Source organism: Pituophis catenifer, unplaced genomic scaffold (genome assembly GCF_029215685.1).
Source record: "Pituophis catenifer annectens isolate HBS135680 unplaced genomic scaffold, rPitCat1.0.hap2 SCAF_2, whole genome shotgun sequence".
In the NCBI taxonomy this organism is placed as follows: domain Eukaryota; kingdom Metazoa; phylum Chordata; class Lepidosauria; order Squamata; family Colubridae; genus Pituophis; species Pituophis catenifer.
Genome location: NW_027256882.1, coordinates 45,140,162 through 45,154,020, shown reverse-complemented (window position 1 = coordinate 45,154,020; position 13,859 = coordinate 45,140,162).

The following is a 13,859-nucleotide window of genomic DNA, read 5'->3' as shown; positions in this document are numbered from 1 at the left end:
TATAAAACATTAAGAATGCCAAGGAATGTTGATAAAGGTGCAAAAAATTACAAGGAGTTAATAGAACCCCACAACTGACCAGACTAAGTACATAATATGCTGCTATATTCGAATTCTTGGTTGATATATCCAATCACATGGTCATTCTAATCCAGGGGTGTCAAACTCAAGGCCCAGGGGCTGGATATGGCTCGCGGGGTGCTTAGATGTGGTCTGTGGGGCCGCCCTGGAAACAGTGAAGGACTGGCCCGCAGTGCCTCTGCCAGCAAAATGGAGCTTGGGAGGGCTGTGTGCGGCCCTCCCAAGCTCTGTTTTTGCTGGCAGAGGGTTGCAGGAGGCCATTGCAGCCGAAAACGGATCTCGCGAGGGCCACAGGTGGCAGCTCCGTTTCTGCTGGCAGAGGGTTGCAGCCAAAATGGAGCTTGGGAGCCTGTTTTTGTTGACAAAGCACTCGGGCCACTACAGATGCTCCCAACACGAGTGACGTTGAGCTGGCCACGCCCACCCTGGCCATGTCCACCCAGTTTGACCCCCCAAGGTCAAACACAACCCTGATGCGGCCCTCAATGAAATCGAGTTTGAGAAACCCCTGTTCTAATTTGCATAATTCTCTATTGTGAGATTGCAATCTCACCCTTTTAATTTACTACCATAATAATAAATTATGTTTCAATGAATTTTCATCCAATCTCCGAACTGTGTATTGTTTTGGTAACAATTCCATCTTCTTTCTGGCCCTTTGTTTATGACCTTGCTGAGAGAATGAGGACACAAGGCCACTCTGAACAGAAACCTAACTTTTTGAGGATTGCAAGTTTCACGTTTCCTTGCAGAAATCTGTTGGACTGCCTTGATGCCCACGGCTGGTACATGGCACATGGTACATGGTCTCTCAACTCAAATGACTAGATAAATGACTAGATAAAATAGACAGATACACACACATAAAACTACAAAAACACATGCCATATATATATATATATATATATATATATATATATATATATATGTATGTATGTATGTATGTATGTATGTATGTATGTATGTATGTATATACTTCTCACTTGAGGCACAAATAAGCACAGACTATTTTTTGGGTGAGATAGAACAATGTGGGATAGACAGTACCATCATCACATGGATTCACAGTTGGCTGACCAACTGCGCTCAATATGTGGCCCTCAACTGAACTACATCTATAGGGAGGCAAGCATGCAGTGGGGTACCTCAAGGTTCTAAATGATCAAGATGAGGGGATAGAAGGAGAACACATCAAATGTGTAGCTGACACCAAGCTGGAGTGGGATTGCCAACACTTTGGAAGATAGACTCAAGATTCAGAAGCATCTTGTCAGACTTGAACATTGGGCCACAAGATCCAACAAGATGCAGTTCTATGGTGAGGAAAGTAAGAAAAAACAATTAGACAGGTGTAGACCAGGCAGTATCTGACTGAACAGTAATAACTGTGAGAATGATCTAGATGTCCAAGTGACCACCACTTAAATATGAGCTATCAGAGAGCTGCAGTTGCAAAACAAGCAAATACTGCCCTAGGCTGCCTCAACAGAAGAATAGCATCTAGATCATGAGAAATGATAGTACCGTTCTATGCAGCACTAGTGAGGCCACATCTGGAATGCTGTGTCCAGTTCTGGTCACCACAATACAAAAAAAAACCTAGAAAGAGTACAGAGAAGAACAACAAAGATAAAGGCTAAATCGTACAATGAATGGTTACAGGAACTAGGTATGTCTAACCCAGTGGTGGAATTCAAATTTTTTTACTACCAGTTCTGTGGGCGTGGCTTGGTGGGGGTGGCTTGGTGGGGGTGGCAGGGGAAGGATACTGCAAAATCTCCATTTCCACCCCACTCCAGGGGAAGGATACTGCAAAATCCCCATTCCCTTCCTCACTCCTGGGGGAAGGATATTGCAAAATCTCCATTCCCTCCCCACTCTGGGGCCAGCTAGAGGTGGTATTTTCCGGTTCTCCGAACTACTCAAAATTTCCGCTACCAGTTCTCCAGAACCTGTCAGAACCTGCTGAATAGCACCCCAGGTCTAACTTAACAAAGAGTAGGATTAGGGGTGACATGATAGCTGTTTCCAGTACTTGAGGGGCTGTCACAGAGAAAAGAAAGTTGCAAATCCCTTGAGGGCAGGACAAGAAGCAATGGGTGAAACTCTTTAAAGAGAGATTCAACCTGAAACTAAGGAGAAATTTCCTGACAGTGAGAACAATTAATTAATGGAACAACTTGCCTCCTGGATTTGAGGGTGCTCTATCACTGAAGATGTTTTGAAGAAAATATTGGACATCCATTTGTCCAGAATGCAATACATTCTCCTATCTTGGGCAGAGGGTTGGAGTAGACCTCTAAGGTCTCTTCCAGCCCTATCATCCTCTTTTAACGACCCCATAATCCCTTGCAGGGTGGAGTCCGGCCAACTGAATGGAGCTGACTGTTCTGGCTGGATGGCCTTCCTGTCACCAATGCAGAAGTTTTTTTTCAGCAGATATATTCTCAGTGTGCCCAGAGAGAGAAATATCTGCCTCTACCTAGGATCGAACTCACAGCCTCCTGATTGTGAGGCGAGAGCTCCTCCTCTAGGCCACTACACCACTCATCTTTTGCAGCCCTATGATTCTATATAATTATTATACAGTCACATTGTGTGAAAACCTAGCTCAGTGATGGCTAACCTTTTTGCCATCGCGTGCCAAAAGTGGGGGGAGCACGGGGGGGTCATGTGCGCGTGCCCACACCCATAATTCTATGTGCCCCGCCCCTGGTGCATGTACGCATGACACCCCCCCATGCTCCCCCCGCTTTTGGCACATGATGGCATGGTGGGCCCAGTACACCCGTTTTTTGCTCTCCCCAGGCTCCAGAGTCTCTCTAGGAACCTGGGGAGGGCGAAAATGGCCTTCCCCCCCCCCACCCCTGAGGCCCTCTGGAGGCAGAAAACGGCCCGTTTGCTGACTTCCAGAAGTCCCACAGATATGGCTTGCATGCCCACCGATATGGCTCAGTGTGCCACCTGTGGCACGCGTGCCATATGTTCGCCATCACGGACTTAGCTCTGAAGAAATCCACAATGCTGGAAAGAATGCAAGGAAATGGGGGGGGGGGAAGAGGACAGCAAGAAGAGAGATTACTGAACTCAGATGCAATAATGATGAGTTCACCATTAGAAGTTCTGAAGGACCAGGATCAGTGGTGAAATGTAAAATTTGTTACTACCGGTTTTGTGGGCATGGCTTGGTGTGGGGGAATGTGACTGGGTGGGCGTGGCCAAATTTTTTTTTTTACTTTTAAAACCATTTTTTCTACAACCTTTTCAGCCAAAGAGGTTGTAGAAGAAATGTTTTTAAAAGCCTCTGACGATCCCAGCTGAGTTGCCTGATCATCAGAGGCTTTTAAAAGCATTTTTTCCTGCAACTTCTTCGGCCAAAGAGGTTGTTTAAAAAAATACTTTTAAAAGCCTCTGACGATCCCAGCTGAGCCGCATGATCATCAGAGGCTTGTTTTTTTACTTTTAAAAGCAATTTTTCGGCTGAAGAGGTTGTAGAAAAAATGCTTTTAAAAATAATAAAAAAAAGCCTCTGATGATTATGCGGCTCAGCAGGGCATGGGGGCGGGGATGGCAGGGATTTTTGCTACCGGTTCTCCAAACCACCAGCCGCATTTCACCCCTGACCAGGATGGAGACCAAATGTCTTGGGGGTGGGGAAACAATCTCTAATAGTCGACACCAACTTGGTGGCACACAATCAATGACTTACGGGACATCCATTGTATACCTTATGAATATTTACCAATCTTGTTACAGGATGTCCTGTTACAAGATGTCAATGGGCAGAAAGTTTAAGATGCCAATTCTTGCTGCCTTTTTACCTGACTGATGGAATTGACCTACTTCTGTTGCTTCTATGTTCTGCAACCTTTTTTATCTGCTACCTTTTCCGGTTTAAGTTAATTCCCTCCTTGTTGCCCGACTCAGAGGATAGACTTTTAGCTTGGCCAAAGAAGAAAGTAGCATAATATATGAAATTAGAAAAATGTTCATCGTGGCATGGTAGAGAAAAGATAGTGATCATTTATATGTTTGCTTAAATAATTTATATAGCCACTTATCTCAAAGCAGTGACTCTGGGCAGCAGTCAGATTAAAACAATTTTAAAAGATTAAAAATTACCATTACAAATAATAATTACAGACAAATTGTGTTACAGTATTTCCCCCTTATTGTTGAATTATTGTAATCTAATAATGAGTACAATCATCAAAGATGATTAGGGCATTAGAGGCTAAAACATATGGAGAACAGTTGCAGAAATTGGGTATGTCCAGTTTAATGAAAAGAAGGACTAAGGATGATATGATAGTTGTGTTCCAATATCTAAGCCGCTGCCCCAAAGAAGAGGTAGGTCAATCTATTCTCCAATGCATCTGAAGGCAGGAACAAGAAGCAATGGATGGAAATTAATGAATTAATAAATTAATGAAGGAAAATACCAACATAGAATGATGGTAGCAAGGTATGCAGCAGGGCAAGGAGGGAGGTCAGGCTGCCAGATAACCCCATCCCTTTTCTGCATGTGTTATGATGCCACACACAAGATCAAAGGACAATGTTGCAACGTTCTTTCATCATTCTGACAAAAAGGATGACTTCCTATGGATGCCTCCAGGCAATTGAAAGCGCTGAATTAATGCTAGTAGCTTTCTGTCAATTGGAGGAAGGACCTTACAGTGGCAAAATTAGTGACAGTTATGTTTTAAAAAATTAAGCTACTATATGCAGCATTTTATCCTTCCTTCCTTCCTTCCTTCCTTCCTTCCTTCCTTCCTTCCTTCCTTCCTTCCTTCCTTCCTTCCTTCCTTCCTTCCTCTCTCCCTCCCTCTCTCCCTTTCTTTCTTTCCCTCCCTCCCTCTCTTTTTCTTTCCTTCCTTCCTTCCCTCTCTCCCTCTTTCTTTCTTTTTCTTTCTTTCTTTCCTCCCTCTTTCTTTCTTTTCTTTCTTTCCTTTTTCTTTCCTTCCTCCCTCCCTCCCTCACTCCCTCTTTCTTTCTTTTTCTTTCTTTCCTTCCTCCCTCTTTCTTTCTTTCTTTTCTTTCTTTCTTTTTCTTACCTTCCTCCCTCCCTCCCTCACTCTTTCTTTCTTTCTTCTTTCCTCCCTCCCTCCCTCTTTTTCTTTCTTTCTTTCTTTCTTTCTTTCTTTCTTTCTTTCTTTCTTTCTTTTTCTTTCTTTCCTTCCTCCCTCCCTCCCTCTTTCTCTTTTTCTTTCTTTCTTTTTCTTTCCTTCCTCCCTCTCTTTCTTTCTTTCTTTCTTTCTTTCTTTCTTTCTTTCTTTCTTTCTTTCTTTCTTTCTTCTTTCTTTCTTTCTTTCCTCCCTCCCTCTTTCTTTCCTTTTCTTTCTCTTTCACTGACCAATCCCATTCCCAAATGAGAAAAAATAGAAGACAATTTGGAACATCCTGCTCTCAGAATATCGGGCAAAAAGAAATATTCTCCTATAGGTAATCCTTGACTTACAACAGTTCATTTAGTGACTGTTCAAAGTTACAACAACACTGAAAAAAGTGACTTATGACTGTTTGTCACACTTACAACCATTGCAGCATTCCCATGGTCATGTGATTTACCTTCAGATGCTTGACAACTGATTCATATTTATGACGGTAACAGTATCCCAGGGTCATGTGATCCCCTTTTCTGACTATCTACCAAGCAGAGTCAATTGGGAAATCAGATTCACTTAACAACCATGTTACTAATTTAATAACTGCATTGATTCACTTAACACATATGTAAGGAATAGTCCTAAAATGGACCAAAGCTCACTTAACAAATTTCTCACTTAACATAAATTTTGGGCTTAATTGTGGTTGTAAGTTGAGGACTACCTGTATTGTTTTCCTCTTTGTTTATCTAATTTCTATAACCACCCATCTCACAAGTAAGTGACTCTGGGCGAAACAAAACAAAATGAACAAAACGAAACAAAAACAAATATCTAAAATCATTACCAATAAAACATTAAAACGTTAACAAACTATAAAACAAAATCAACAGGCAAAGGGACGTGAATAGTAATGGAGCCACTTCACCAGTTCACCCATCCCCTGGTGTCCCAAGGTCTGCTGGCATAACAAGATCTTAAGGGACCTTCAGAAGCCTAGGAGCAATGAGGACATCTTCACATGGGAAGGGAGAACATTCCATAGTGCAGAGGCCACAACAGAAAAGGCCCACCACTAGGTTTCATCAAATGTAGCTCCCTAGATGATGGAACCTGTAACATGCCCATTCTGTTTGAGCTAGAGCAGGGGTGTCAAACTTAAGGCCCAGGGGCCGGATTCAGCCCGCGGCGTGCTTAGATCTGGCCCATGGGGCTGCCCTGGAAATAGTGAAGGACTGGCCTGAGGTGCCTCTGCCAGTAAAAACGGAGCTTGGGAGGGCCGCCCACAGCCCTCCCGAGCTCCATTTTCACTGGCAGAGTGTCAAGTTTCGAGGTCATCTCAAATAAATTGCATTTCAAACGAAGTCTTTGAAGAAAAACATCTATTTATTAAGCACGGCATTCTAAAACCCGACTCCATTGAAGCCAACACTGACTTCCAGCCCCAAAACTCTCCCTTTCCGTTCCCCACTCCCCTGTACTCATTGGCCATCTTCCAAGTCATTCTACCCCTAATCTACTCCAGCTCAAAGGAATTTCCCCCCTCCCATCCCATCTCCTAAGGGATATTATCTCCAGGGAAAATAAGTAGGTGAAAAATCAAACGTCCCTTTCCAGACGCCTCCGTTTCTCCTTCTTATGTCAGCACTAGAGTAACTGCAGCTTGAAATGCTGACACAGAGGGTTGCAGGAGGCTGTCGGGAGCCCGTTTTCTTTGGCAGAGCACTTGGGCCACCGCATGCACCCCCGACACAAGTGACGTCGAGCTGGCCACACCCACTCTGGCCACACCCACTCCACCCACCCACCCCCTGAGGTCAAACACAACCCTGATGAGGGCCCTCAATGAAATTGAGTTTGACAGCCCTGAGCTAGAGGGATGGGTAGATGAAATTGGGGAAAGGCAGTCCCTGAAATAACCTGAAATAATTTTAATTATAAAATATAAAGACAAAGTCACTTTCTATATTTTGTTTTTTGTGTTTTTGTTTTTCTTTTTTTTTCTTTCTTTTCTTCTTTTTCTTTTTTCTTTTGTTTTCTTTTTCTATCTTTTGCTGTGAGTAAGTAATGCTGTTCGGATTAATATAAATGTATTCTGTATATACTGTATTTTATCTTTTTAAGCTTAATACAGTTTGTTTTTAAAATTAAAAAAAAAGAAAGAAATTGGGGAAAGGCAGTCCCTGAAATAGCCTCAAATAATTTTAATTATAAAATATAATCCTTGGAACCAAAATACATATTAACGGAGGAATAAGATCAGAAAGAAAGTTTGGGAAACGTGTCACGATCCAAACGAGAAATGACATCAAGAGCAGTCAGGTATTCTGAATGAAGCATTATTCTGACTGGATAAAGTAGATAAGAAAAGATTTGGGTAGTACATTATAGGAAGATTTTTAATCCTGATCTGGAAGACTTTCACTAACCTTCCAAGAAATGAAAAACATGTACCTTACAACCCTGGATATTACTGCTCCTCAGCTTAATGCTCCATCTAAGTGAGACCCCACAGAGGGACACATAGCCTGGCAGGATCTTCAAGCCAGAAAACACCCATGCTTCACTTTCCTTAATGTGGAATGGGAATATAGTTCACTGGAAGTTTTTAAGAGATTGGACAACCATTTATCTGAAATGGTATAGTCTCTTGCTTGAGCAGAGGGTTGGACTAGAACAGGGATGTCAAAATCGATTTCATTGAGGGCCACATCAGGGTTGTGTTTGACCTCAGGCAGCAAGGGGGGCTGGCCAGGATGGGCATGGCCAGCTAGTCAACACTCGTGTCGGGGGCGCCTGTGATGGCCTGAGTGCTCTGCCAGCAAAAATGGGCTCCCAAGCTCCGTTTTCGGCTGGGATGCCCTCCTGCAACTCCCTGCCAGCAAAAATGGAGCTTGCAAGGGCCGCCCGCAGCTCTCCCGAGCTCTGTTTTCACTGGCAGAGGCACCGTGGACTAGTCCTTCACTGTTTCCAGGGTGGCCCTGCAGGCCAGATCTAAACACAACACAGGCCGAATCTGGGCCCCGGGCCTTGAGTTTGACACACCTGGACTAGAAGAATTCCAATGTCCCTTCCAACTCTGTTGTTCTGTAATTCTGAATAGAAACAGTAAGTTTTGACAATTGGATGGGGCTGTACAGGGCTGTCAAACTCTCGGCCCGCAGGCCAGGTGTGTCATGTGCTGACCACGACCACGCTCAGTTTAGTGAAGGGGGGGGGAAGCCCCAATACTGTATGTCACATGATGACGCAAATTTGACACTCCTAGTCCAGTGGATTAATGTCATCTCTCTAACTTCACTCTGGTTTTCTGCAAATGTTTTTTTCAGATGGGTTGAAAGACAGCCTGGCTAGCAGCTGATATCAAAGGCAGCTTGAAGAACAGCTAACAGGTGTGGGGAAGATTACATTTTAACACATACACACCCTTCTCCTGTTTCAAAGTATAGCTGCCCGCTATTGCCAATGGGCAGCTCCTGTTCAGGTTCAGCCAGGTCTCCACAGAAGGGAGTATCTATACATCTGGATTGAATTGATCACTGCCCTGATGATGTTACCTAGTTAATGAAACAGCTGCAAGCAAACAACCCAGATCATCAAGGTTTCTAAGCCAGGGATCACCACAGAAGGACAACCTAGTTTGAAAACAATCGGATTCTGCAACTGCCTAGAACAAAATGCCCTTAGAAGATTAAGACAAGGATTAAGAATCATTCCTCAATGGCTGAGAATGTGAACCCATTCCCCAGAGATTACTTGACTGTCCCACCCCGTGGCGGATTAAGGCTCACTGGTGCCCTAAGCACTGACAAATCTTGGTGGCCCCCTCCTTTGTACATACTGTACAAACTGTACAGTACATACTGTACAAACTTTATTGGGTTTTTTTTCTTTCTCAACTTTGTGGTGCCCCCTTTGGGCCTGGTGCCCTAAGCACATGCTTAGTCTGCTTAATGATCAATACACCACTGGTCCCACCAATAGAAAGATCAGTGAAGCATCATTTATTGACTGGCTGATTGATTGAATGAATGAGTGAGTGAGTGAGTGAGTGAGTGAGTGAGTGAGTGAGTGAATCTATTCTCAAGATTTTGGGCAGATGCATTTTTGTACATTAATAGCACATATGACTAAGAGGAAATTGGAAAGTTAATGAAACTTTGAGAAACATGTAATTCATGTAGATGCTAATTATGGATAAAACAGCAATCAGTGCCACAATTTCAGATAGTAAATTAAAAATTATAAGGTTGCCTAAAATTGCTATACAGTAATAGAAAAAAAAAGATAAATGGGTTGAAAAACAGGTTTTACAGGCATAGTGATAAATAATGTTAATTAACTGGATTTTTTAAATGCTCCAAATTATCTAGCTCTCAGTGTGTCTAATCTGGGATTCCTATGCTATATTTTGAGTTATACTTGACTAATTATTTTCTACAGTTTTGTAAACAGCCTACACATATGATTGTAGATTATTATTATTATTTTCTAATTAACAAATAAATAGTTAATTAAGTAGATCTATATCTATTTGAAAGGAGCCAGTTTGTTGTAATGATGAAGGCATCAGGCTAGAAACTGGAACACTGAGTTCTAGTCCCACTTTAAGCACAAAGACAGCTTGGTGCCCTTGGGCCAGTCGTTTTCTCTGAGCCCTAAGGAGGAAGTAATGGCAAACCCCTTCTAAAAAGCCGTCAAAAAAACTGCAAGGACTTACCAATTCTCTTTGAGAATTGGATATAACTGAATAGTACACACATACACACACCTCTTATACTATAAAATCAAGCTAGAAAGGCAGCATATGAAAAGTCTCCCAATATTTTTTAAAAAGATGAAGACTTGAAGAATCTGTAGTCTTCTAGATGCTCAAATCCATACACCTCTGGATTCAGCCAGCATAGCCAAAATATCCCATCTTTCTTGATTGAAATAGAAACACAACAATAGAGTCCACAGATACAAAGAACAAACATATGAGTGGGAGTGTATAACCCCTTTTATGTAAGCCATTTTTATTCTTTCCAAACAAATATTGAAAAGAAATTATGTAAAGTGGCATGAACAGGTAAGTTGCGCCCTGAGAAATGCATGAAGTTGTTGGGAGATAAAATAAGGATGGGAATATGTTTGTTCCTCTTCATTCTTTGGGTAAGAATGATCCAAGAAGAGACACAGGGTCACAAAGGATTCCGATTTCACTTCTAGTTTGGTCTTTGCTTGTAATCTTTTGATTCAGAATGGACAGAGAAAGAAAAACAAGACAAGTAAGGGCATTCTGTCAGTAGTCCCCACCCAAAATTAGCTGAAATTGGAAAACTGTGCCTGGTTTATTCATTGAAACATTGCCAAGGAAAATAAAACTAAATTTCAAGAGAAAACTGGCAGCTACTGATTCCTTTCCACTAATGATTGGTCTCCTCCAGATCCCAAAGGTGTTTAAAAAAAAAACAAAAACCTACAGGAACCATTTGCACTTCAGTTTGAGATGCAGACAACACAGACTCATTCCCCAACAGCCTGTGCCTCTGTTCAATTGTGAAGAGACACAGGGCAGACAACATCCTGCAGAAAGCACAACTCCACAACACAGTCCTTTCAGCAGTTCCAAGAAGGCTTCACACCCATTTGCACTACTCAGGTGACCCTGACCTGATGACACAGATAAACCTCCAGGTGGCCTCAAGGACTCTCTAAAAGGATGCCAATGACCAGCTGTCTGCAAGGAGTATTAATCCTTCCATTCCCCACCATCCAGTCAGAGCTGAAGAAGCTTCTTGAATGGGAAGTGAAACGTCTTCAAGGAAAAAACAAGAAAGTCGAGTTGTCCTCCCGAAAAAAGCACCTTTGGGACAGGGGTGAAATGCTCCCATTTCGGACCGGATCGCCTGATCCGGTAGCGATGGAGGCGGGTGGTTCGGAGAACCGGTAGCAGAAATCCCTGCCCGGCCCCCCCATGCCCAGCTGAGCCGCACAATCATCAGAGGCTTTTTTTTTTTACTTTTAAAAGCATTTTTTCTACAACCTCTTCGGCCAAAAAAATGCTTTTAAAAGTTTTTTAAAAAGCCTCTGATGATCGCGCGGCTCAGCTGGGATCATCAAAGCCTTTTAAAAGAAAAAAAACCTTTTTTTTCTTTTAAATGCCTCTAACGATCAGGCAACTCAGCTTGGATCGTCAGAGGCATTTAAAAGAAAAAAGTCTCTGCCGATCAGGCAACTCAGCTGGGATCGTCAGAGGCATTTAAAAGAAAAAAGTCTCTGCTGATCAGGCAACTCAGCTGGGATCGTCAGAGGCATTTAAAAGAAAAAAATCTCTGCTGATCAGGCAACTCAGCTGGGATCGTCAGAGGCATTTAAAAGAAAAAAGTCTCTGCTGATCAGGCAACTCAGCTGGGATCGTCAGAGGCATTTAAAAGAAAAAAGTCTCTGCCGATCAGGCAACTCAGCTGGGATCGTCAGAGGCATTTAAAAGAAAAAAGTCTCTTCTGATCAGGCAACTCAGCTGGGATCGTCAGAGCCTTTTGAAAGCATTTTTTTACAACTTCTTCACCAAAGAGGTTGTAGAAAAAATGGTTTTAAAAGTAAAAAAAAAAATGGCCACGCCCACCCAGTCACATTATCCCCACCACCACCAAGCCACGCCCACAGAACTGGTAGTAACAAATTTTAGATTTCAACACTGCTTTGGGACAACCATGACCTGGATGACTGAGAAACTCCACAGAAATTCTCTTCCAGATCTTTTCTTTTAATTTGTTGAAAATATAAATGTAAAGCTTCTTGTGGCAGGTTTAACTGAGCAAGAGAATGAGAGCAAGTTCATGCATGCATGTGACTGGCTCAGAGCACACATCAAATGCATGCCGATGTAAACTTTGGTCTCATCTACTACTTATCCCAATGCCCTATATACTTCATCTGCTGAATGATGCTCTGGAAACACCCATTGTCCCTCCCCCCAATCCACTTAACAGAACATGATAAAAGACTTATTCAAAAATAATTGTTCACTAGTTTAGAAAAACACAATGGCAGCTACTTTAAGAAGGAAAACATTAAACATGCTGGTTAGGAAGAATATGAGCAGTATAAATCAAAATTTTACCCCCCCTCCCCAAATTATATTTCAAACGTTTCCAACAAGAATTGGAGAAAAATACATTAGAGTGACAGAGACGAAAAATCAGTTGCATTGGTCAAACAAAAGACCAAGGATTAAATTTAGGATTTTGCAAGACATGAAAGAACAAGGTGGACTGGCAATACCCAAATTTCAAATGATGTTATCAAACCTGTTATTTAACAAGGATTAAGGACTGAGTTGTATTACCCAGTAATTGGTTTCTTCAGATGAAGGAACAGGATACCCAGAAGGTTTTTATATAATATAAATAATAGAAGTGTACAGTATATAAGATAATACTTCATTATAAACTACGTCTTAAAAGTAAACACGAAAGAATAATAAATCTGAACATAAAGCTACTTGCTTCAACATTAACATTTTATCTTGAAGATGAGTGTACAAAAAAAAATCAGTAGAAGATAATTCATGTAAGTTGTAAGTTTTAATCTTTAACAAAATAAAGATAAGCTCTTCTCAAAACTTTATCCCTGCAGTATCAGAACCATCTCACTGGTTTCAGTAAGTAGCACATTCCACCAAGATTCCAAGGCAGAATATTCAAATTTCAAAAGTTTACAGCACAGAATTCAGAATACTTATTGAGGCTTATTTACATGTTGTTATTAAAATAACCTACTGAGATTGAGCAAATCCAAGACTAAATGGAGGCAAAATGTACACAGGAAAGTTGATATGATCAACAGGAATGCCAATTACAGATGAATATTAAAGTTATGAAATATATTGAAAAAAATGATATAAAATATTTTATTGGTGATATATTTTACCCAATGTTATTAGATAATTCATTCTCTCAAAATTGCTGAAAGTACAATAATCAGGTTATACCATTTTTTCATACTTGCTGGCAATGTTATAATGTTCAACAATTCTGGAATATGATTTAGTACCAGATTAAAAAAAATTTACATTTTCTTCTTGTCAGCTCTAGAGTTTTTGTTAAATTTTCATTATTAAATGAAATATCCAACAAAGTATATAGAATTGGGTTTTTATATGGTAACTTGTAGTGGAAATCACACATAACTTGTAGTGGAAATCACACATAATTTCATTTTTTTAGATGAACAGCAGAATAAGTTGTAAGACATTTTGTAGAATATTGATCTCCAAAATAAATTTGTATTTAAAAAACACAGAATTTGATAGTTCTGCACATGGACTTGTTCTGTATCTGAAATTTGGGTTTCTCTTAACACAAGGTTTTTTTAAAAAATGATCTTGCTGTTTTTGCTAAAACAAGGATCAATTCTCTCGCACATGATGGAAAATTTTATTAATTGTTTGTTTTTATGATGACTTTAATATATTGGCTACTTTTATTAATTATTGATCACTGGTCTTACTTCAATAAGATCACCTTAAGTGCATCATTAATGTAAAGTTACCTTGTCAATTCTTCCTCAATTCCACATATTACATATCTCTGTTTTCTTCCTCTCTCCCCAATTTCATTTCCCCACTTTTTTCTAGGTAGTGCTTTTATGTATCTGTAAATAAAATAAAATAAAATTCCAGGG